The sequence below is a fragment of the Tamandua tetradactyla genome, chromosome 7 (genome assembly GCF_023851605.1).
Source record: "Tamandua tetradactyla isolate mTamTet1 chromosome 7, mTamTet1.pri, whole genome shotgun sequence".
Lineage (NCBI taxonomy): Eukaryota > Metazoa > Chordata > Mammalia > Pilosa > Myrmecophagidae > Tamandua > Tamandua tetradactyla.
In genome coordinates this window covers 87,217,993-87,244,982 of record NC_135333.1, presented here as the reverse complement: position 1 = coordinate 87,244,982, position 26,990 = coordinate 87,217,993, and the positions used below count along the sequence as shown (strand labels likewise).

Sequence of the window (26,990 nt, the reverse complement as noted above, 5' to 3'; positions counted from 1 at the left end):
TTGCTTGCTTTGGGGTTAGCTTGCTGTTCTTTCTCCAGTTCTTCCAAATGGATAGTTAATTCCTGAATTTTTGCCTTTTCTTCTTTTCTGATATAGGCATTTAGAGCAATAAATTTCCCTCTTAGCACTGCCTTTGCTGCGTCCCATAAGTTTTGATATGTTGTGTTTTCATTTTCATTCGCCTCGAGGTATTTGCTAATTTCTCTTGCAATTTCTTCTTTGACCCAGTCGTTGTTTAGGAGTGTGTTGTTGAGCCTCCACGTATTTGTGAATTTTCTGGCACTCTGCCTATTATTGATTTCCAACATCATTCCTTTATGGTCCGAGAAAGTGTTGTGTAAGATTTCAATCTTTTTAAATTTGTTAAGACTTGCTTTGTGACCCAGCATATGGTCTATCTTTGAGAATGATCCATGAGCACTTGAGAAAAAGGTGTATCCTGCTGTTGTGGGATGTAATGTCCTATAAATGTCTATTAAGTCTAGTTCATTTATAGTAATATTCAGATTCTCTATTTCTTTGTTGATCCTCTGTCTAGATGTTCTGTCCCTTGATGAGAGTGGTGAGTTGAAGTCTCCAACTATTATGGTATATGAGTCTATTTCCCTTTTCAGTGTTTGCAGTATATTCCTCACATATTTTGGGGCATTCTGATTCGGTGCGTAAATATTTATGATTGTTATGTCTTCTTGTTTAATTGTTCCTTTTATTAGTATATAGTGTCCTTCTTTGTCTCTTTTAACTGTTTTACATTTGAAGTCTAATTTGTTGGATATTAGTATAGCCACTCCTGCTCTTTTCTGGTTGTTATTTGCATGAAATATCTTTTCCCAGCCTTTCACTTTCAGCCTATGTTTATCTTTGGGTCTAAGATGTGTTTCCTGTAGACAGCATATAGAAGGATCCTGTTTTTTAATCCATTCTGCCAATCTATGTCTTTTGATTGGGGAATTCAGTCCATTGACATTTAGTGTTATTACTGTTTGGATAATATTTTCCTCTAACATTTTGCCTTTTGTATTATATATATCATATCTGATTTTCCTTCTTTCTACACTCTTTTCCATATCTCTCTCTTCTGTCTTTTTGTATCTGACTCTAGTGCTCCCTTTAGTATTTCTTGCAGAGCTGGTCTCTTGGTCACAAATTCTTTCAGTGACTTTTTGTCTGAGAATGTTTTAATTTCTCCCTCATTTTTGAAGGATAATTTTGCTGGATATAGGAGTCTTGGTTGGCAGTTTTTCTCTTTTAGTATTTTAAATATATCATCCCACTGTCTTCTAGCTTCCATGGTTTCTGCTGAGAAATCTACACAAAGTCTTATTGGGTTTCCCTTGTATGTAATGGATTGTTTTTCTCTTGCTGCTTTCAAGATCTTCTCTTTCTCTTTGACCTCTGACATTCTAACTAGTAAGTGTCTTGGAGAACGCCTATTTGGGTCTAATCTCTTTGGGGTGCGCTGCACTTCTTGGATCTGTAATTTTAGGTCTTTCATAAGAGTTGGGAAATTTTCAGTGAAAATTTCTTCCATTAGTTTTTCTCCTCCTTTTCCCTTCTCTTCTCCTTCTGGGACACCCACAACACGTATATTTGTGCGGTTCATATTGTCCTTGAGTTCCCTGATACCCTGTTCAAATTTTTCCATTCTTTTCCCGATAGTTTCTGTTTCTTTTTGGGATTCAGATGTTGCATCCTCCAAATCACTAATTCTATCTTCTGTCTCTTTAAATCTATCATTGTAGCTATCCATTATTTTTTCTATGTTTGCTACTTTATCCTTCACTTCCATAAGTTCTGCGATTTGTTTTTTCAGTTTTTCTATTTCTTCTTTATGTTCAGCCCATGTCCTCTTCATGTCCTCCCTCAATTTATCGATTTCATTTTTGAAGAGGTTTTCCATTTCTGTTCGTATATTCAGGATTAGTTGTCTCAGCTCTTGTGTCTCATTTGAGCTATTGGTTTGTTCCTTTGACTGGGCCATATTCTCAATCTTTTGAGCGTGGACAGTTATCTTCTGCTGCTGGCGTCTGGGCATTTATTCAGATTTCTCTTGGTGTTGGACACAGCAAGGTTGTAATATTTTTCTGTGAAATCTCTGGGTTCTGTTTTTCTTATCCTGCCCAGTAGGTGGCGCTCGTGGCACACGTTTGTCTGCGGGTCCCACCAGTAAAAGGTGCTGTGGGACCTTAAACTTTGGAAAACTCTCGCCGTCCTGGGGGTTCGCTAGCCGAAACGGCTTGAGCCGGCCCGGGGTCCGAACGCAGGGAGGGTTGCTGGTCGCAGCAGCCAGGGAAAGAGCCCGTCCGAATTTCCTAGTCGGCCCTGGGCAACAAGCGTGGCGGGAGGGCGCCAGCGGCAGCGGCCCGCCGGAGAGAGTGCACGTTCCCCGGGAGTCACAGGTTTGGAAGGGGCCTCCCCCACCCGTCACGGTTCTCCGCGGCCTGGGGGTTTCCGATCCAATTCTCTCAGTTGGTCCGGGGGCTGCGCGTGGTGTGGGCGCCAGCCGTCTTTGTTTCAGGGGACCGCCTCTCCAATTCTCACAGCCGGCCCGGGAAGGGGGAAGGGAGTAACTCCGGCCGCTTGCCACCCCGCCCGGTAAGGCCCGCGCGCCTCGGCGATCTCACCCGAGCTGCTTCTCTCAGCCAGCCAGCCGTTCCAGGATGGGGTACGCTGTCTTTTTTATCTCTGTTGTGGCTTTGGGCGCTTTCTGTATCGTTTCTACTCCCCTAGTAGGTGTCCTGGAGAAGAAACTAAGATCCGCGCGTCTTACTAAGCCGCCATCTTCCAGGAAGTCCAGAACACAGCTTTTAAGCTCACAGACTGTCTCTATGTCTCCATCTCTCACTCTGTCATCCCATCTCTTAGTTTTGCTTTCCTCTCAGTTGGCTTTACTAGGAGGAAGAATCTGCCCACATTTGTAGAGATGGCCCAGCAGGTCCAGATTTGAATGATCCTTAACAACCTCAGTCACTGAGAGAGAAAATGCCTCTCTCAACAATTGTTCTCCCTCGAGTGTCAAAAAGTCATATCTTGGACTAGCCCAGTAATATTCCCATGTATTTCTCCTTCATCCCCAGTCACCTCATCAGGAAAGCAGGATGATTTCGGTGGCCAACCTGCTTCCCATCAGAAAAATATTTCCACCCTAACAACGTAAACTTTGATGGGTAGCTCCCTGTGTCTTTTCAGTACCACTCACTGATTTCAGGCCTGGTCATTTGCTCATCCCTGAGTGCAGCTAGAGAGATTAGGACAATTTACCTGAGCTGCAAATTAGTCCTTCAACATGATACTGAGCAGGTAATTATTGTGCTTGGTATTATTTCTAATTTATAGACAAGACCTGGGTTTAGAGATTAAGTAATATGCCCCAGATCACCCAGATAGGAAAGTTCAAATCAGCATGAACTTTAGGATAAACCCATAGCCATTTTATTGCATTGTAATATTTTTATTATGCTGTGTTTCAATATCAAGGATCAAAATAAAAATAACTTCCACCGTGTGGCTCTTATTGTATCTTCATTAGTTCTTCAAATACTAAGTACCTTCACTGTCTCATATTATCTTTTATTTTCTACCACATCTGGAAATGAACAATTATCTGAAATTTTTACGTGCTAGTCAGGTGTCTTGATTTACTTTCCTACGGTTTTGGCCACCGTGTTTCATTACCCAGATTTACTTTCCTAAGGTTTTGGCCACCATGTTTCCTTACTCAGGTCTTTGCATGTGAATGCTTTCATAGTTCCTAGTACCTCCACAGACACAATGCCCATCAAGGAAATTCAGATGTTATTTTGTCACTGGGGAGATGTTTGCAAAGGGAAAGCAGGTTGGCCACTGAACTTACCCTCCATTGCCTGCTGAGGTGAGTGGGTTTGAGGATGAGATTCATGGGAGAGTTCCTTGAAGCTAGTCCAAGATCGGTCAGTGGAAAGACACTTAGCCAACCTGCAAAGAACAAACCAGGGCTGTGTGAGGTGTGGATGCTGAATCCCTGATTCTTGGACCTCCTAAGATGAAAGTGTGTGTGTCCTGTTATCTTTGACTTCTTCCCGTATCTAGAGCTTGCCCTGCTCTTGCTCAGGCCTGCCAGGAAGCCTGTTCTTCAGGTTCTTTCTGCCCTGCTGGTGCCTAGAAGAGACCACCCGTCACCTTGTTGCAGTTCTAAGTCTTCCTGTTTCTCTCCTTCTGACCCCAGACTTTTGTATGCCAAAGATAAGTTTCCTGTAATTTTTGATATTATTGTATTTTAGGTGCTATTTAATTTTTTAATATATGAGCACATGTGTTGTTGGAATAACCTCTATGCTGACATTCTGGAATGGATCCCTGGTTTTACTTCTTTCTCTGTTAATGACTTTTCCAACTTTGAAGTAGTTAGATCACAGCTTTTTATTTTTTTAACAGGTTTTAATGACTTTGTTTTCTCCACATCATCTAACAAAGTATGTGGCAAATATTGCTCAAGGATGTATTTTATATACTAAGAATTCAGATTTGGGTTGAAACTGTATGACATTAATGTTAGCATCCAAATTTCATTTTATTCATACAGGTGGCCTAAATACAGCTTTTACTGTATATTTTCAGTTTGGTCTAAGGGATGTCAGATGAGATACCTTCTACCAGCCTAGCCCATAGATTCGTATCCTTATCATCTTCTTCCAAGCCACACATTAATATATCAGTTAGGGGTTAATTTTGCATGGCTTTTTGTTTTAGAATATAGAATTTGGTGTATTCTCAGGACTTTTGCTTCTAATGAAGAATAACGGCTTAGTATTAATAAAGACCATTAAAATGTTGTGTGCTTATTTTATAAAAGCTAGATGTCAATTTTCTTATTGTTTACATTTGGTAATTCTTTGGCTGGAAAGGGAAATAACTCTGCTTGAGTAGAAATGTGGTCTATTAACAATGAAAAATGGATTTATAGATAGTATTCCTGTTAACAGTTCATGGTCTATAGTGAAAGTATTTGGTTTGTTCACCTACTGGTTTTTAACTGTTGAAGTATAACTTTACCTTTAGTCCTTGAACATTAGCATAGTTTTTTATATTTTACTTTGTAATGTTAAAAAAACCACAGAGCGTTTTCTAAATTAATAGGAGGGCTTTTACATAGCAAACTAGTGAAAAACGTTATGAGCTTTCATCATCTGTTTTGGTATTAGTTGCCACTTTGGGGCTTTTACATTTCTTTCCCTTTCCCGCCCCATCTCTGGGAGGCAAACAAAGACATATAATTTGCATCAGTTATAGAAATGCCTCTGAGATCACTGCTCTAAATGTGTTGGGGATTTGGAGTAGAAATCCTGAAAAAGAGAAAAAGGCAACGGTAGAAGATCTGTTGACAAGGGAGTTTCATAGGCATGTGATGAGAGCACACTGTCGGACCTATGAATTCAAATTCAGCAAGCTTCCTCTCTTATTTTAGAAACAAATCGAGGAAGGAGTGTGGAATTTCTCTTTGGTTAAAGAGTTGAACACAGTAGGAGCTGTATGGCTTAGTTTTTCATTCCAATACAGATGCTTCCTTGTTGGAGGGTTTAGAACCTTTTCTCCAACCTTCTTTCCCTGCCCCTTTTCACTAGTGGCACAACTGGTTGAAAGAAGGCAGATGGCTCTCTCTGTACACTAAATGATGCTTTATCATTTGGCCAGAAAACAGTGATGAAATGGAAGTGCATTTGAACACTCACTTTGGTACAGAACATTAGCACATTCACCCTCTGCAGCCATAGGGTCAGAGACTACCAGTTAGCTTTTGAACCAAGAGTTTTCCCTGAGGAAACACAATACAGGTACTATGCCATGAAGTCAGCTGTTAAAACTGATTTTTTTTTCTCCAATGGGATGAGGTATTTGTTCAAAATTTAGATAGCCTCTAAGTGGAGGCAGTTTGACATTTAATCAAACCAAAATCTATTCTTAAAAAAATAGGAAGATATCATTATAGATTCACAGATATGTGTATTTGTGTGTTCAAGTATAATAATAATACTGGGATACATTTCAGAGATAAGAGATGAGTAAAAATAAGAAAAAAATTAATGGAATTGAGCCCAAGTAAATGAAACTCTATTATTTAATTATAGAATCTGACTATAAATATAAATAGGAGATGTAGAGCAAGATTTTTTATTTCAGTTTAGATAATAGAAGATTTCATGACTAAAAAGAGAAATATGCCACTCAGAATTATAAGCTACATGTTTGACCCTTCAGAAAGTGAGTCAGAGAATTAAAAAATGATTTTGGGAATGAAGGATAGTCTCTTTTATGCACACTTGGACTCTCAAATCTTTTTACATCTAAAGTGGGTAGAAAGGGCATAATGTGGAAAATATGCTTGTGTCTTTCAAATTTGCCATTCTGTAATAGCCTGGATAGATGGAAAAGAAAACCTTACTAATAGAGAATAGAAAAGGGCATGCAAGCTTTTTTACAAGTTAGCCTGGAATCTCTTGTGGGTCAGTTTCTGCAGTATCAATGGTTGGACCATTCATTTGTTATCTATTGCTACTTTGGCAAGTGGGTAAGTTTAAACCCCAGTATCCTGGTTAAATTCCAGTATAGTTGAATGATGATATTCCGTCTGGTATGTTTTGCCATTCTTAAGAAAATGAAGCATAACTGTATTCCAAAGCAGACTGTTAGCATACTTTAGATAAAAGTTAATATTTTTATTTCTCATCATGTAGTTTAGTGTCATCAGAGCTGGTTCCAGGCCCAGCTTCTGTCACTGATTTGCCTTTGACCTTGTAAAAATTAACTTCTTATGAAAGCTGCTTTTCTATGAAATTTAGATTCTGGTCTAAGTTTTTGCTAAGACTACTTTCGATTTTTAACAGGATATGGACCTATGATGGTTCATATCCTTGGTAAATAAAATAAGTGGACAATTCTGTTCAGACTTTTAGGATTTTTATTCACTTTAATGCATTAGAAAACACGTGTTAATAGGTTTAAAAGGTATCTATTCTGAAGTGGTATACACCTAATGAAATGTCTCAGCATAATCAGACTCAGTTTAACCCCCTCCCCCAGTTGACTAGTCCCAGTTCATTTTTCAGTTATCCTTTTGGTGAGGGTGGGAATACATGTGTATGTCTAGGTGGGGAAGAAACAGGAGAGTTTGGCTTAATCTCACATAGATACATTTACCCCATGTTTAAATTCTTGATTTATCAATTTCGTCAATTAGTAGAAATATTGAATAGGGCATAACATACTTCACTCAAACTGGAAAAATGTTGACACTGGTAGATTGTGATATTTTATATATATATATATAAATATATATATATGATATCATATATATTATATCATATATATATGATATAATACCTACAGCAATCACTAAAAAGGCCTATTCAGAGACATACACTCAAAAACACTACAGCTAAATCAAAATAGAATTCTAAATAATGTTGAAGTAACTCACAGGAAGGCAGGAAGAAGAAAACATAAACTGCAAACAGGGAAGATAAACAAAAAAAGGAATTGGAAGACTTGAGCCTGAGCATGTCAGTAATTAAATTAAATGTAAATGGCCTAAATATATCAATTAAAAGACAGCTATTGTCACTGCATTAAAAAGCAGGACCCAACTATATGATATATAGAAGAAACTTCAAATGTAATGATGTAGACAGGTTGGAAGTAAAAGAATGGAAATAGATATACCATCCAAACATTCTTCAAAATAAAGTAGTGGTAACTATTTTAATGTTAGATAAAGTAGACTTCTGATAAAATAAACTTATTAGAGAGTGAGAGATGAATATTATAGTGATAAAAGGGTTAGCCACCAAGAAGATATTGTAATCCTAAACATGTATGCATCAAATAACTGAGTTGCAAAATATGTGAAGCAAAAATTGACAAGAACTGAAAAGAGAAATAGATCTAAGCTCACAACTGTACTTGAAGACTTCAACTCCTATCTCAATGATTGATAGTACATTTAGACAGAAAATCAGCAAATATATAGAAGAACTCAACCCACACCATCAACCAACAGGATCTAACTGACATTCACAGAACACTCCAACCCACAACAGCAGAGCATGCATTCTTTTCAAGTACCTCTGGCACATGCACCAAGGCTGCTCATATCCTGGGTTATAAAATAAACCTCAGCCAATGTAAAATAATTAAAATTACACAAACTGTATTCTTCCATCACTAATGCAGTCAAACTAGAAATCAATGAGAAAGAAAGCAGGACAGTGTCTGAATACTTGGAAAGTAAAGAACACATGGGTCACAGAGGATGTCTCAAGGGACATCAAAATATATGTTGAAAAGAATAAAATCAAAGTGGAAAAAAAATTGTTGGGCAAACTAAATCAGGGTTAGAAGGAAATTTATAGCACTGAATTCTTGGATTAGAAAAAAGAAAAAAAATCAAATTAATAATCTATGCTCCCACCTCAAGAACCTAGAAAAAGAAGAACAAAATAAACCCAAATCAAGCAGAAGGGAGGAAATGGAGGAAATAAGAGCAAAAATTAAAGAAATTGAGAACAGAAAAACAATAGGAAAAAATCAATGAAACAAAGAGCTGATTCTTGAAAAGGCAAGTAAAATTGACAAACTGCTGGCAAGATAGAAAAAGAAAAAAGCCAGTGACACAAATTACCATTATCAAGAACAAAACAGGGGATGTCACTACAGACCCTGCAGACATTAATCAAAAGGACAAAAAGGGAATACAATAAACAAGTCAACATATATATTTGACAACTTGGATGAAAAAGGCCAATTTCTCAAAAAACACAAACTGCCACAACCTCCCAATATGAAACAGATCATTTGAATAGCCATATAACTATTCAAGGAATTAGATTTGTAATTTAAAATGAGAAAAAAGGGGTATCCATTCCCAGTCATCTCACTAGGGAGTTCTACCAGTGTTGAAAGAAGAATTAACACAGTCTTTTCCAGAGAATATAAGATGTAGGAGCACTTCCTATTCAGTTTATGAAGGCAATATTACCTTGATACCAAAACCAGACAAAGATAGTACAAATAAAGAAAACTAGAGACCAACATCCTCATAAATATAGATGTAAATATCCTTAACAAAATATTAGCAAATGAAATTCAGCAGTAATTAAGACTTACACCATGGCAAAATAGGTTTTATTCCAGGCATGTAAGAGTGATTCAACATTTGAAAAGCAATCAGTGAAATCACCATATTAACAAGCTGCAGAAGAAAATCTATATGATCCTATCAAGTTATGAAGAAAAAGTGTTTGACAAAATTCAACACCCATTTATGGTAACAACTTTCAGGAAAAGAGGAATGTAGGGGAACTTCTTCAACGTGATAAAAGAGCATCCACAAAAATTCTATAACTAATATTGTATTTAACTGTGAAAGAGTGAATGCTTCAACCCAAAAATCAGAAACAAGGGAAGGATGGCTACTTTCATCACCCATAATCAACCTAGTAATGGAACATCTGCCTAGTGCAAAAAGGCGAGAAACAGAAGTAGAAAGCATACATACCAGAAAAGAAGAAATAAAACTGACCCTATTTGCAGGTGACATGATTAACTATATAGAAAAATTCTAAGGGATCTAAAAACAAAACAAAACAAGCCATAAGTAAGTTCAGTAAGGTCACAGGATATAAGATAAACATACAAAAATCAACTATTTCTGTACACTAGAAATCAACACATGGGCACCAATATTAAAAATACAATACCATTTAATTAGCTCAAAACATGTACAGAATTTGTATGCTGAAAGCTACACATGCTGATGAAAGAATTGAAAATAGATGAAGGTAGAATTGATTCATGGGTTGGAAGACAACATGGCAAATATGTCAGTTATCCCCAAATTAACACAATTTTAGTTAAAATTTCAGCAAAATTTTTGTAAAGATAGACAAGATGATTCTAAAATTTGAATGGAAAGGCAAAGGAAACAGAATAGCTAATACAATTTTGAAAAAGAATAAAATGGGAGGAGTTAGTATACCCAATTTTAAGTCTTTCTATATAGCATTGTAATCAAGACCATGTGTTTTTGGTAGAGGGATAGACAAACATGTCAATGGAATAGAATAGTGAACCCAGAAATATATGCATACATATATGTCCAACTTTTTTTCTACAAATGATACTGGAGCAACTAGACAGCCGTAGGAAAACCCCCCTCCCCCCTAAAAAAAGAGCCTTGAATTAAGTCTGACAACTCATACAAAAATTAACTCAAAATAGATCATAATTTTAAATGTGAAATGTAAAATTATAGAATTTATAGAAAAAATAGTTGAAAATCTTTGAGACCTAGGTCTAAGGAAAGAGTTTTTTTTTTTAATGAAACTTTGTATCAAAACATGATCAGTAGAAGAAAAGAAACAATAAACTGTCCTCCATTAAAATTAGAAACTTTTTCTCTGTGAAGTATCCTGTTAAGAAGATGAAAAGACAAGCTACATACTGGGATAAAATACCTGCAAGCCACATATTTGATAAAGGATATATATCTGGAATATAAACTTGCAAAACTACATAAATAAATAAATCCAATTAGAATTGGGTAAAAGACATGGGGACATTTCACCTTTAGAGAGGACTTAAAGATATCAAACAAGTACGTGAAAAGATGTTCAACATCATTAGCCATCAGCGAAATGCAAATTAAAACCACAACACACCTGGCAACACAATGGCTGAATTAAAAAAAAAAAAGATTAGTGACAACACCACATGCTGATGAAGAGGTGGAGAAACTTGAATCATTCATACACTGAGGTGGTAATGTGTAAAATGGTACAACACACTGTACAGCGGTTTGGCAGTTTTTTTTAAAAATTAAATATACAGCTACCATATAACATACCAGTTACACTCTGGGCCATTTATCCCAGAAAGAAGAAAATTGATGCTCACCGAAAAACCTATATAAAAATGTGTATAGCAGCTCTGTTCATAATAGCTCCAAACTGAAAAACAACAACGGTGTCCTTCAAGGGCTGAAAGATTAAACAGTCCATACCATAGAACCCTAATCAGCAATGTTCTAGTTTTCTAGCTGCTAGAATGCAATATACCAGAAACGGAATGGCTTTTAAAAAGGGAAATTTAATAAGTTGCTAGTTTACAGTTCTAAGGCTGAGAAAATGTCCCAAGTAAAACAAGTCTATAGAAATGTCTAATCTAAGGCATCCAGGGAAAGATACCTTGGCTGAAGAAGGCTGATAACATGCTGCGTTGCCCTCTTAGCTGGAAGGGCACATGATTAACGTAGCAGCAGCTGCTGGCTTTCTCATGGCTCTACAAAAGGGACTCTCTCCAAAATGTTTCCTCTTTTAAAGGATTAATGGATGGAGTCACAACTCCTTGGAAGCTATCTGATCAAAGGTTATCACCCACAATTGGATGGGTCACATCTCCATGGGAACAATCAAAGTGCTCCCAGCCGGCAATACTGAATGAGAATTAAAGGACATGGCTTTTCTAGGGTCCACCACAGATTCAAACCAGCACAAGCAGTAAAAACAAACTATTGATACATACATGGACCTGGATGAATTTCCAGAGGGTTATGTTGAGTATATGATTCATTTGTATAATATTCTTGAAATGACAATATTATAGAAATAGTAGATACATTAGTGGTTTGCAAAGGTTAAGGAGAATGTGGGGATGAAGTGGGTGTAGCTATAAAAGGATAACAAGGAAACACTTCAGTGATGTTCTAATTTGCTAGCTGCTGGAGTACGATATACCAGAAACAGATTGGCTTTTATAAGGGAAAATTTATTAAGTTGCAATTTGCAATTCTAAAGCCATGAAAATGTCCAAATTAAAGCAAGGATATAGAAATGTCCGATCTAAGATACCCAGGGAAAGAAACCTTGGTGGTTTCTTTGCCAAGAAACCTTGGCAAAAAGGTCAATGATGTTCAGGGTTTTTCTCTCAACTCGAAAGAAACATGGTGAACATGGTGACATCTGCTAGCTTTCTCTCCGGGCTTCTTGTTTCATGAAGCTCCTCCAGGGGTGTATTCCTTCTTTACCTCCAAAGGTTTCTGACTGTGTGGGCTCTTGTGGTTCTCATGGCACTAAAGCTTTTTCCTCTTTAAAGGATTCCAGTAAACTAATAACCTGGTATGCGTGGAGTCACATCTCCCGCTAATCAAAGGTTAATATGCACAACTGGGCACATCACGTCTCTGTGGAGATAATCTAATCAAGTTTCCAACCTACAGTGCTGAATAAGGAGTAAAAGAAATGTCTGCCTCCACAAGATGGATCAGGATTAAAACATGGCTTTACTAGGGTTCATAATCCTTTCAAACCAGCACAAGTGTTTGTAGAAATGTTCTGTATCTTATCTATCTCGGTGTCCTTGTCCTGCTTGTGATATTGTACTATAGTTTTGCAAGATGTTACCATGGGGGAAACTGGGTAAAGGGTATGTGGGATTTCTCTGTATTATTTCTTACAACTGCCTATGAATTTTTACCTCAAGCTAAGATATTTAATTTTTAAAAACCCTCTAATGACTATAATCACAGAATAAAATCCACAACTTTCCCTTGGCCTGCAGGCCTTTTCTAAGCTTGTTCATGTCCACTTCTATTCCTAACACGCCATGCTGCAGCCACAATGACCTCTTTGCTGTCCCTGGACATGCTCAGCAAGCTCGTACTTCAGGACCTTTGAACTTACCACTCCTTCTGCCCGGAAAGCTTCTCTCTGGCTTGTTCACTACACTTTAACCAGGTCTCTTGCTCATGTGTCACTTTATCAGAGAGATTTTGTCCTGAACATTCTGTCTACAGGAGCAGCCCTCTCCCAATCTATTCCCTTATCCTGATTTATTTTCCTTCAGAAATAGATTCATACTTTTAAAAAAGGTTTAGGATTGGAATCTTAAAATTCCCTTCCATGCCTCCCCCTTTCCTTGTGTTAAGGGATTTAGAGCATTTGATTAAAAAAAATAAACCGGTAAGGTTGTTTCACTCTATTTTCCTTTTGATGATCACTGTGATTCTGTCTAGGTGAAATTTAAAGGCTCTAAAGTAGTGATTGTATTGTATCCTGTCATAGTCAGTTTATCACAATGCATCAATATTTCCAAAAACAGCTGAGACTTCAAAGTCTTCCTCATCTTCACATACCATGAATTTGCCTCTTAAGGACTTGGCTCTCATTCTCTTCTAGGCTTTTTAATCAGTCTGCGGTGCAAAGACACACTTCAAGAGACTCCTTAGAAATCTTGGACAAAGCTCTGCACATGTGGCAGGTATGTCTCTGTCTATATGCTAAATGTGCAAGAAATGTAGCTTTCTCAATTCTTCTATAGCTAAATCTAAATCATATTTTGATCCTTCATTTAGCCACGTAGCAGCAATCTCAGGTTGCAACTAAGGGATAGATGAGGTCATGAGCTACCAAGCTCTTGAGGGTGATTCACCTGTTACTTGGCTGTCATTTCACCATAAGTCACATGTCCACTGAAGCATTCACCCTCCTTTTTCTTGTCCAAACATTTGGGCCACTGCTGAGGAAGGCCTTGCTCTATCCTTAAAGCCCTTCAGTACTACTTTTCTTAACTACATCCAGACATCTCCTGGGCATATAGGGAGCATGCTGTTCCTCCTGTGGAACCAGAGGACCTTCTTTGTCCCTTTCATACCACTCTAGAGCATATGGTAGTTGTTCTGCTCCTGTGTCTTGCTATGGTATGGGGGCCTTTGCAAGGCTGGTCAGGCTCATCTGCCTGGATGTACCATTCAGCCTTTTAAGGTTCAGATTCTACCCAAGAAAGAAAGTCCCTTTCCCACTGCCCTTATCTCCCCCTAACATATTTGATATTTCTTTCTGTAACAATACTTTTAACAAGCACAATTTAGAGTACTTATTTTGTGTGTGTGTCTCCTGTTGTTTCTTTAAAATGTATTAGGGAAGTGGAAGAGTTATTCCTTTGAATCAGGATGAAGTTTATGTTTCAGGCAGCCTTCATACTTTTTAAGTTCACTCCTAGATTAATAAAAAAAAATTCTCTGGACACTTTAAACCATAAACGTCTCCATTCTGAAATAAGGCCATCCAATCGCAGACTATCATAGTAACTTCAAAGTTAATTTAAGACGAAATATTCTCCCCCCTCCCCCATCTGGGGCCAGTTGTGGGTTGTGCTATTTTGCAGTGGGAGAGGGTCTGAGAGAGGTGCTTTTATTAGACATAATGGGGTATTATAGCATGAACTCAGAATAACAAGACTTTCATAAAGGGGAACCAGGAACATGCTTGTAAAGAGGCCCAGTCTTCTAATATGATACCATTGTTTAAAAGATGACTTTGCACCTGAACTAAAGATTTGTATTATGCAGGCGTCAGGTATTCTAAAATGGGGCTGGAGCAAATTGGTGATGCTATTCCTATAGCCAGCCCATGGTTTGCATTATTGTTGCATTGATCTGCACTCATATCTAAATATGCCATGTGTGTGTGGTCTGCTCCATGTAGGGTATATTTAAACAATATGCAATAAAATGACACATTTGAATCATGTTCAGAAAAGGGTAAATGCTTGCTGTAAAGTTCCTTCAGGCATTTACTGGATAATGATAATGATCCTTTTACTAAAAAGGGATGAAATATATTCTGGGACTCATATAGGAGAATTATCAGATAGTTTTGGATTTTTTTTTTAAAAACAACTCTTTTGTGCATCTTAGGTGAGAGATAAGAATTATAATAGTTATTCTGAAATATGGCTTTATACATATGAATATAATTTGAGTTTGGTAGTATCTGTTACTGTTTTATTCCAGGTGGCAAAAAAAAAAAAAAAGAATATTATTCCTTTCAGAGAGGGCCTGAAGATATATACCTAAAGAAATAAGTTAATTATAAGATTTTTTCTTTCCAGGACTCTAATAGATGCTTACTTACTGAGAAATATGTGTACTGAGAAATATTTAAGAAAAATACATTTCAGTGAAGCTGCACTAATGATACTTATTTAGGCAGTTGTGTACAGGGATCTAAATATGGTTTCAAATAAAATAGACTGTTGGCCACATAAATAAGCCTGACACAAACGTGCAGGGTTTTAAGAGATTTAGTTAACAGATCTAATAAAAATTAGAGTACACCTAAAAGAAATACTTTATTATAAATTCAGTTTCCCATTATAAAGCAAATATAGTCACATAACAATATTTAAAAATAAGGACAAAAATTGCTAACAATGTCCATATCTGAAAGTAACAAATGTAGCCTTTTGGTGTATTTACTTCCCCTTTTCATTCATTTATTCAACTGAGGATTAGTAAACACTTACTTAGTACAGGCACTCGGGAAATAAGATGGCTAGGACAAGGTTTCTGCCCTTAAGGCATTTTTAATTTATCAGGTATACAGTGAATAAGTAATTATAATAGGTGTTAAGTGCTATGTTAGGGAGAGTGGGCTAAAGAGGTAGGGATAACTCTGTCCTTTTATCTGTGTGGGCTTTACAAAGGTAAATTGGGCTAGAATGGTAAGTAGGAATCTGTTAGCCAGAAAAGAGAAGAAAATGCATTTCAGTAGAAGGAAGAATAGCTGCTAAGGTATGGGAGGATTGAAATAACACTACAAGGTCCTGCAAGTAATGCAGCTTGTCTGGAACAACAGAAAATGAGGTTGGAGGAGTAGGTGGGAGCAAAACCACAGAAGGCTTTGTGTCAGTTCTCCTACTGGCAAAAAAAGTTCATGTAGGGAAGTAATAAGTTCAGAATTTCTTTATAGAAAAATTAGTCTTCAGTAATGTGATTGAATGGATGGCATATAAGTTGCACACCTTTAGGAACCTGGGGATTGGAAAGGAGCCAGATAGACCAAGAAGCTTAAATAATGCTCAAATAAATGAAGCTTGCATGGACCCCTAGCAAGATTTTGGTAGGGACCCTAAAATCTGTTCTCACAGTAATGTGCTTTTATAAAATTTGCAAAAGTACGTGTTTTAAGCTTCACACAGTTGTGAATGCTTTTTTTCTGTACTACTACCTTTCCATTATGTCTCCTTTACTGTGAGGTGGCGTTGGAGTACCCACACAAATTTTGTATTTACAATTTTGTATTCTTTTTCTTTAAAAGTTCCCCATAAAAGTTCTTTATAAAAAGAGATTGTATAAACTAATGATCCAGTTGGTTTTGGTTAAATGGTCTTGACTCTGGAAAGATACCTAAGCTGGGCTAAAATATATATCTGAGAGTTTTCTATGCATATGTAGTAGTGTTAGCTGTGAACATGGATAAAAGAAAAGAGGGAGGGTACAGTAAGAATAAAATACAATCAAATACAATCAAGGCTGGGGAGTTTGAAGACTGAGGAAGTATTCTGATGGTTGTCTTAGTAGGTAAAAGAGTGAGTTTTAAGGTGAGACAAACAATATAGATGAGTCAAGAATTAGAAAAAGATAAGGCAAGAAGGGGATTATTAAACAATAACATTATTAGTAATTGTTTCGTTGAAGTGGTAGAAGAGAGTTTCATTGCATTTGTTTTAATAAAGTATTTGAATACAACCTACTTCTAGCATTCAATATTACATGAATGTTTCCATGTTACTACTTATATTGTGCGTTTTCCTTGTCAGGTGCTATGTTAATTTATTTGCATAAAATTACCTCAGTTACTTCTTAAAGCAACTTGACAAAACTGTCTTATTCGTACATCTGTCTATCAGAGGTTAAACAATTTATCTAAAGTCACAGAGCTACTAAGTAGGCAAAGGTTTTTAACCCATATCTGTTTCATTGCATTGATGTGATTCCATTCAGTATCTAACCCTAGTTTCCTACTGGTGAACATTTTAGTTTACAGTTTTTCACTATTGTAAAAAACAGTTTATTGAATATCTTTGTGTGTCTGTGTTTTCATATTTTTGTATTTATAGGTGTAGATTTATGGTGTCAGTGTATAAATATTATAAAGGCTTTTGTTACCCATTGCCAAATTGCTTTCCAGATAGATTTTGCCATTTAATATTGTTAATGTAGAAATGGATTTTTTGTCCATACTCACAATAGAATGGGGATTATAATTTAAATTTTTTCAAACTAATCTATTGGGCAAAATGTGGTACCTCCTTTTTTGCAGTGAGATAGATTTCATTCATTATTATAAGTTCTCTTTTGGAATCTGTTTTCAGAGGATAGTCATTGTCTCTGTTTCTGGTAGTGATTTGGGAAGCAGTAGGACGTAGTTGTTGTAAATCCTTTATGTAAGTTGTTATGTAATATGCTCTACATGTATTCATATGTGCATATAAAAGATATAGGTGAGTAAAACAATTTTACCTATCAGATTGTTTTAAACCAAGACCCTGCAAACATTTCCTGAAAAGGGCTAGATAGTACATATTTCGGGCTTTGAGGGCCAAAAGCAAAATCAAATATATTATATAGGTACATTAAGAGAGAAAATAAATTTTCACTAAATTGTTATTGAAATAACTCAAAAGGTATTAGAGTAAATTTTTTTTATGATACAGAGATCCTAATGAAAAGAATTCTTTTTTAAGGGCAAAAACATTTCACTTAAGTGGTGTTTAAAGTTAATTAAATTGATTGCAAATGTTCATCTGTTAAAAACCATTAATAATTCACAGGCACTGAGCCGAATTTGGGCAGTAGGTTCTAGTGTGCCAGAGCCTGGTTTAGATAGTGACGTTTAGAAATCATTTGTCCATTAGTCTTTGTTAAAATATTTTTTTGATACTAGTTTTCAGTTCTGTTGCATATTTGGTTTGAACCCATTAGGCAGTCTACAACTTCAAAAAGACTCAGTGAAATGTGAGTGTGTATGGTGTGTGTCTAGGGGTGGGGTGGGATTGGGAGTTGTATTGCTAATGGAATTTGGGGTAGATCTGGGTTGGCAGCACTGTTACATTGAAGCAGGTAAGTGAACTAGGAAAGTAGACTTTTTTAAGTCCAAATTTGGTCTGTTCATATATGTATTTGCAATGGCTTCACATGTTCCCTCTTCCTAACTTTGAGGTAACTATGGAGTGGCTTTTTCTTTAACTTCTGCTTCTGCTAACTTTTGGGGGTTTGTGCTTTTGCTTTTGCTTTGCTGTTACTCAGCAACTTTCTTAAAAGTCCTAATTCTGTCCCTGTCCTCCTGCCACAAAGTTCATATCCTGGGATTTTTTTGTGGAATTCACATTGTGTTTGCTAGTAGTTTTGGTGGTAAGGCCACCCAGTCTCTATGGTTTCAAAAAGAAAAAAAGGAGGAAAAAAGGGAAAGATAGGAAAATTTAAAAAGCTAAGCAAGTCATTGTACTCACTTCAGAGATTGAGCCATCTATCTTAAAAGTTTCAACAAATTTGACTCCTAAACCTAAGACCAAATTTTTCTTTAAACTCTTTTTTCAAAACTTTAAAAATTGTATAGTATAACATATATACAAAGCAAAGAAATAGAAAAGGGATTTTCAAAACACTCTTCAAAAAGAAGTTACAGGATAGATCCTAGAGTTTGTCATGGGCTACCATATGATTCTCTCATATTTTTCCTTCTAGCTGCTCCAGAATATAGGAGGCTAGAGGGTTTAAATATTTTCTATCATCACAATTGACTTTTTTCCCTCTTTTTTTTTTGTGAACAGTAGCTTATATACCAAAAAGCTATAAATTTCCAAGTACAGCACCACAACTAGTTGTAGAACACATTTCAGACTTTGACATGGGTTACAATTTCACAATTTTATATTTTTACTTCTAGCTACTCTAAAATACTAGAGACTAAAAGAGATATCAATTTAATGTTTCAGCATTCATATTCATTTGTTAAGTCCTATCTTCTATGTATGATTCCGCCATCACCTTTGATCTTTCCATGCCTCTCTTTGGGGGTGTTTGGGCTATAGCAGTTCTTTTTGCTACAAAGAGTCTATCATTAATAGGGATAGAGAGATGAAACTATGATCTTCTGAAGAAGCTGGGCTAGGTTTCAGGACTTATCTGGATCAGGGATCCATTTGGAGGTTCTAGGTTTCTGGAAAATTACTCTAGTGCCTGGAACCCTTGTGAAATCTTATATATTGCACTAGGTGTTCTTTAGGATTGGCTGGAATGGTCTGGTTGGGGGTTGGCGGGTTATGACAGGTAGCAAGGTCTACCTGAAGCTTGCATAAGAGCAACCCCCAAAGTAGCCTCTCGACTCTATTTAAACTCTCTCTGCACTTCTTTTCCTCCTTTTGGTCAGGATGTAATTGTTGATCCCACAGTGCCAGGTCTGGATTCATCCCTGGGAGTCCTCTCCCGCATCTCCAGGGAGACTTTCACCCCTGGATGTCATGTCCCACATAGATGGGAGGGCAGTGATTTCACTTGCAGAGCTGGGCTTAGAGAGACTGAGGCCACATCTGACCGACAAAAGAGGTCCTCCAGAAGTAACTCTTAGGCATGCCTATAGGTAGTCTAAGCTTTTCTTCTACTTACATAAGCTTCACAAGAATAAGCCTCATGATCGAGGGCATGGCATATTGATTTGGGTGTCCCTAAAGTTTGACATGGCATCAAGGGATTTCCTGATGGTAAGGTTTGATAGTTCCATATTCTTTCTCCCATCCCTCAGGGGACTTTGCCAGTATTTTTGGATTATCTGGTTAATATACTCTTGGGTATTTCTAGGCATTACAATAATCTATAAGGAGTAAAGGACCTCTTTCTCATTCTTTGCTCTCTGTGTTTCAGTTGTTCAAATAATCTATACTGTTAGATTGAATTAGATTATGCACTACAGGAAATTTTAGTTCCAGACCAAGTAAACATTTCTTAAAATGGTCTCAAAGAGTATGTGTGGTTCTAAAATATAGATACTGTCTTCCTTACCCTTATGTTCTGAATTACTTTAACCCCGACCTGTTGGCTTCATTCTTATCTCTAAATATCAGCTTACATATAAAGCAGCCTCTCAAAATCCAGAAATGATAATCACCACTCCACACTTAATGTGTCTCCTCTAAAGGCTTACAATCTAGGCCCCTGTTTTCTTATAAGCATTTTCTAAAGGTGACCATACCATTTCTTTAAACTTTTAATGAGTGATTTGGGAAATCTGTTAAAACTTAGGGAAGTTTAGCTGCTTTCATAGGTATGCTGAATTATAGATTGGATTTCTTAAGACCTACTAGTGGATGTAAATTAAAAAATTTTTTTTTAGTCCATATAGGCACAAAGATTTGTTATCTTTCTAACGCTTAGTCAAAGATAATTAAAATAGAGTGGGCTCAATATGAAAACTGTATTTAAAACAACGTAGCAGGGTGGGCAGTGGTGGCACAGTGGCAGAGTTCTCACCTGACATACTGGAAACCTGTGTTCGATTCCCCCTGTGCCTGCCCATGTGGAAAAACAAACAAACAAACAAAAAAAAAACAAAGCAGACTTTTCTTCCTTTACTAGTAAGTGGAATATTTTGATTTAATATTCCATTTAGTGGAGAAATATCTTGCTAACTATATATATATATGACATACATATACTGTATTCAGTTTATAAATATAATGTATTAGTAGATTGAATTTTGTCAACCCGAGAGAACATTGCATCAAAATTAAGTTTTTGAACTTTTTTTCCCTCTTGTTTATTTCCATAGACTCTTTGGAAAGCAAGGTTCAAAATATAAAATTCCAATATCTCATAATCTTCTTGCCCAGTAGCCAGTTCAAAATGGCCAAATTTACACATGTGTTTTTCTCAACCGTTATTTTATCTTTCATCTACTGAAATACTTGGCAAACTATTTTTTATTTGTTTAATTCCACATCTTCATTTATACTTTAAATGTGGAAGGTCCTTTTTATTTCTTTTTAGAAAATTTATACTAATTTTTAAAATCCAAAGACTAAAATTTTCCCTAATACCTAATGTTTTTTATTTTTTCAATGAATTTTCCAATTATTGTTAATTACCAGTTGGTACCAATTGGACTCCTTGTACCTTGAAACAAAATTCCTTTAATAGATTGTTTTTCATTTTTAACTTTCTTATTGTATAGAATAACATATATACAAAGCAAAGAAATAAAAAAGCAATAGTTTTCAAAGCACTCTTCATCAAGTAGTTATAGAACAGATCTCAGAGTTTGTCATGGGCTACCATACCATCCTCTCAGATTTTTCCTTCTGGCTGCTCCAGAATATAGGAGCCTAGAGGACTTAAATTTTTTTTATCATCACAATCGACTTTTTTTTTCCTTCTTTTTTTTTTTGTGAAAAATGACATATATACAAAAAAACTATAAATTTCAAAGTACAGCACCACAGTTTGTTGTAGAACATATTTCAGAGTGTGACATGGGTTACAATTCCACAATTTTGGATTTTTCCTTCTAACTGCTCTAACATACTGGAGACTAAAAGAGATATCAATTTAATGATTCAGCATTCATATTCATTTCTTAAATCATATCTTCTCTGTATAACTCCATCATCATCTTGGTCTTTCTACCCCTCTCTTTAGGGGTGTTTGGGCTATGGCAATTCTAATTTTTCATATTGAATGGCTCTGTCACTAATAAGAGGTAGGGAGATGGAACTGTCTGATTTTCTGGAGAGGCTGGACTATGTTTCAGGACTTATCTGGATCAGGGACCCATGTGGAGGTTCTAGGTTTATGGAAAGTAGTGCATGGAATCCTTGTGGAATCTTATATATTGCCCTAGGTGTTCTTTAGGATTGGCTGGAATGGTCCTGGTTGGGGGTTGGCAGGTTATCACAGGCAAGGTCTGCCTGAAGCTTGCATAAGAGCTACCTCCAGAGTAGCCTCTCGACTGTATTTGAACTTTCTTTGCCACTGATACTTTATTAATTACACTTCTTTTCCTCCTTTTGTCAGGATGTAATTGTTGATCCCACAGTGCCAGGTCTGGATTCATCCCTGGGAGTCATCTCCCACGTCGCCAGGGAGACTTTCACCCTGAATGTCATGTCCCACGTAGAAGGGAGGGTAATGATTTCACTTGCAGAGTTGGACTTAGAGAGAGCGAGGCCACATCTGAGCAACAAAAATAGATATTTATGGCCACAATTATTGAGAAATAGCCAGTATTTATTATTGAAAAGCATTTGTTCCACAGACATGTACCTTGAAGCCAATGGAGCTTAAGAGTCAGGGTCTTTCACTCCTATGGGTTCTTTCCTGGGTTTGGGGAGGGGTCTTGGCATGTGTTTTTTGTAGAATTTGCAGAAAAAGCTATTTTAACTTCTGTTGTTTAAGACCAGTACTTCCTCTTTGACCTTCCTTACATTATTTTTCCATTTTGGGTGGCATTGGAGAGACCATAGGTTCTGTGGATTCACCAAAGGGAAGTTAAATTGAGGATACAGATTTAATGGGATGTATTTATGTCCTTTGCAATCGCATTTGTGTATAGTGAGATTATTGATAACGCTTCACTTTGCCAATTCAGCAGGGTATTGTGACACAGGTGAGGTCAGATTGTCATAAGAATATATCCTGAGGCACTGGTGGCAGATGCATGCATGTTGTGGAGGAGAAGCAAGATTTGAAATATACAGATCCAGAATCTAGTCTGAGGAAAAGCTTTCCTATCATCAGATGTGTAATACTGTAGGCAAAGGATTTGGTTTTTATTGAAGCTTAGTTACAATAGAAGTTTTGTCTTGTCAGGAATATAATCACTAATGCAGCTTATACTGTTTATTAATACTGTTATTAAATTCAGTATGATAACAATACTGTTATTAATTCATATGTATTTATTTTTCTTTTTGGATGGGTAAGATTTCTATGTTTTTAGGGCATAAACTTGTAGCAGTAATACAAATAGCAAGCACTACTTTGAGTGCAGTGGCATGTTTTCTGAATCCCAATTATGAATACAGTTAAAAACAAAGTTTGATTAAATATACTAGATAAAATAATTAACTATCTTTCTATTCTCTCTATAGAAAGTGACATATGCAAACAGGTAATCAAATAGTATGCTACCAACAATTTTAGGGAAAAAGTATTATAGAGGTATGGTCAGGGAATTAATTAATATGAACATTATGTGCCTTTCTTGGGTTTTGTGGTCTTTGTGATATTTCTCACCTTTTAAATGATTACTTCATTTAGGGATAGTTTTATTCATTGTAAATAAATATGCATTTTCATACTAAATTTATTTTTGTATTCTCTTTATAATGTTATATAATCTTTGGGCCCCCACAGAACTTGAATCTACAGAATAAATACACTTTTAGATCACTTTCAGCCTAGATAGAGTCTTGTATATATTCATTACTCATTATATATTTGGACTTGAATGTATGGTCATAATAGCAAGAAGTTATTATCCAATGATAACTGGTACTTTATATGGGCATTAAATAATATCTACAAACTATAGCTAACAAGAATGTCTAACTTCTTAGGACCTTGAGGTGATGAAACCATTTATACTGTCCAGTATTTTCACATTTAACCAGGGATTCAATATATAAAATAATATTTACTTTGTCATTTCCCTCAGTCACCTTTCTTGTTCGATTTGTCACAAAAAGAAATGAAAACCTCAGAGTCAGAAGGCTTTTTGATCACTTTGGATTATAATGCTATGGTAGGAGAACCCCTGAATAGGTGCCTCACTGTCTGACAAGTGATCAGGGCACAGTTATTCAGTGGACTCCCAGAAAGGTGGCAAAGAGCATTAAGGCTCTTTATACATATGTTCTTTTGAATAGTAAGATTCAAACAAGAAATTATATAATTAGTATTATTCAGTGCATTTGCTCTGGGATGATGGTGTCAACACGTGTTTTAAAACAACAGCTCATTACTTACAATGTTTAAAGGAATTAAGCCCAACCTCTTCCTTTGGTAAACACAGTGACAGTAGTTTAACAGTTCTCCACAAAAATATTCTGTCCTAAGCATCTCTGTGTTCCCACATCTTCAAGTTATACCTGCAGATTTGGGCATATGCTGTGCACAAACAGATAACCTTGCTTGAAAGCATCCATTTTTGGCACTACAAATGGAAAGGAGACCACAAAGGTGTACCCAGGGGCGACAGTTACTCCATTGTTCACCTGATGACTTCCAGGTGTGTTAATGGATGACTTAAATGTGGCAACTGAAGAAACCCCAAGAGTGTATGCATGAGGGAGCTGGAGCTACTCTGCATCAGCACCAACAAGGGTTAACCAGCCTTGCCAGCATGAACAATGGAGACTGGGCAGCTCTAAATGAAATGAGCTGAATATTTCATTCGGCCACTCAGCTGCCTGCTCCAATTGCCTCCTTTACTAAAATAAGAGCTTAATCTAAAGTGACAACAACATCAGTTTCTGTGTGCTCCAGTCACACTGAACATGACTTCCTTAACATAAACACTATTTACATGGACTGTCTGGATATAGCAGGGAATCAAGAGCGTGCCCAGCTAAGACACAGGGTACAATGAAGGACGAGTAGCAGGCAGCTGAGAATTAACATCAGCAAATGAAAGCCTGACCCTCAGAGGGCATGTCCCTGATACATTTTAAAATGAGAGAGCAAAGCACCAGTAACCTTAGCCTTTGTAAAGACTATGCCATTTAAAATAAAATAGCACCTTTTCAGTTTAGACACTTAACCAAAGGCTGTATGTCTGACCCATTTTCCAACTTACGTGACACAAGAGGATGGATCCCTAGCTGCAATTATTTGAATCTTTCAAACAATTGCAACCAATAACCTCCTTCCCCAGACTCCTCATAGCAGCATGCACTTCTTAGAGATAAAGAGGGCATTCCATTCTATGAGGGCAGGCCAAGTAGACGTGCTAGGGGAGTGGGAGAAAAGCTGTGCCCCTTGAACTTAAGGCTTTGATGTTGGTGCTGGCAGAACCCAGGGAAATCCTGGTTTGAAAGTGAATTTCAACTTGAGAGCCCTGGAAGATTGGAAGCAAGACACCGGCATGTCAGGGTCCATAAAACAGCAGAAGTTACTTATTTCCAGAACCCCAGAGTAGGTATTGAGGCAGATACAAATCCTGAACATGCATTATTGATTTTTTATTTCCACTAGGAGAATGCCTTACAATTAATTATTTTCACTGTGTTACTAATCTCTGGGTATTTTAAGGGTCACAATATGTAGAAATATTTAACTTAATCTTAGCAGAAGTATTGCCAGTTAGGGGAATTTATTCATAAATAAGAAAAATAAGGCACAGAAAATTTGCTTGCATATATGAAGTCACAGTGATTTAGAGAGAAAAATGGAAAAATATATTTTTTTCAGTCAATTATTTTTACTTCTTACTAGTTAGTCATCACTAATGCTCTTTATTCTAAAATGTTGCATCTTTTAAAATTTCCCTTGGTTGAGTCCCTTGTGGAAGGCTTATAGAAAGCACTCATTGGAATAGTCTTCCTGGCTCTTAAAACCTGGGGCTTCTGACAAAACGGTAGCTGTTTTAGAAAGAGTTCTTGTTATCTGTACTCCAGGCTCAGGCCCTAAGCAAATGCTCCTGCACTCCCATCCCTGTGGTGGCCCATTTTAGATAAAGCTCTTATTCACTGAAGAAGAAAAGGACTGATAATTTAAAACAAGTTTCTTTTTTAAAAAAGGTATAATGAGTGACAGGAGGAAAAATGGGAGAATCATCAATATCTAGCTGGCCTTCAGAGAATACTCATTAATCAACTGACATTTATTGAGACTCTGAGATCATTAGGCATTATAGTAGGGGAGAGAAAATTGTCTCTGGCCTGTTGAAGCTCACCATCTAGTGAAAAGGTTTATCATAATTTGAGAAAAAGAGAGCAAAAAAGAGAAGAGTTCAGGCTTCTCCAGAAAGCCTATGAAATGATCATGACTGTGAAACAATAAACATACCATATTTTTTTTTTGTTTGAAATAAGGCCCTTTTATTGTGTGTTTGTCTTCCTTTTTAATTTAAAGGAAATGTGAACAAGAGGACACCCTTTTACTCACCATTTATTGAGCATCATTGATCAGCTCTTTCAGGTACCATTCTAGATGTCCCCCAAAAGAATTAAATATATTTCCTTGTAATCTGATGGAATATAGAACCTTGTACAAATAACAGTTGTACAACTTGGCAAGTACCATAATAAGATAGGAACTAAATGCTTGAGAGCAGAGAAGTGGGAATACAGTAATCATATCTGCCCTATGAGATATCTTCAAATGCTGAGGATCTTGACATCTTCCCCCCAATTGGAGCTGACTCTTCACCTTGATCTGGGAAGTCAACAGATGTCAGCTGGGAATGGACCTAGCGAGAGTGGAGCCCCTACAAATTAGGTTTGAGAAGCAGCCTCTGCACAGATTATTGAAATCAATAGTGTTTGCTAAAGGGTAGTGGGGAGTTGATTTGTGCCTGGCGCTTATCTGTCCTGTGTCTTGGCTTGTCTCAGCTATGAGAAAGTTTTTTATGCTCTCCTTTTCCATCTCAGATGAGGATGGACTTGCCTTCTCTTGGAATGATCCTTCTGTGTAGTTACTTGAGTCTGGAGAGGTGTGATCAGCATAGAGTGATAAAGGATTGTTCTTGCTGTTAGTGATAAAACCCACACTGAAGAATTTCAGGGATCTAACAAGAAGTCCAAAATAGACTTAGACAGTCTACTAAGCCTCTTCATTTTCTTTCAGTCACCTTTCCCCTCGTTAATTATAGTGTGGTCAGAGTCTCAGTTCTGAAATACTATCGTGTATCATTTACCAAACCACTCATTGTTTTTATGTTCTTCCAAGGTTTTAAGATCATTTTACCATTTTATCTTAATGTGGGTGTTTATAGACCGTTCCCTGTAAAATTAATCATAAAACCCTTTCTTTTATCCTTTTCGGTTTTATTTTCAACTTTTTTTGGGGAAAGTTGTTGTATTTGGTCTTGTTTCTTTCTTCCTTTCTTTGAAAATGGGACAGAGTTCCTCTTATGCTAAAATAGGAAGCAGTGCTGTGTCATAAGTTTTTAAGAGTAGAATTTTGC

General features: G+C 36.7%; 1 protein-coding gene across 16 annotated transcripts in view; it reads left to right on the top strand.

The window, feature by feature from the left end:
* Positions 1-26,990, top strand: part of SOX5 (SRY-box transcription factor 5) — a 1,211,684-nt gene that overhangs the window by 319,162 nt on the left and 865,532 nt on the right. For 12 of the 16 annotated variants that reach the window (XM_077170300.1, XM_077170296.1, XM_077170299.1 and 9 more), the window contains one exon: positions 13,206-13,287. The exons of the other annotated variants lie outside the window; for them this stretch is intronic. The gene's annotated coding sequence lies outside the window, so the exon portion shown is untranslated. The remainder of the gene's footprint in view (positions 1-13,205; positions 13,288-26,990) is intronic. 16 annotated transcript variants of the gene reach the window in all.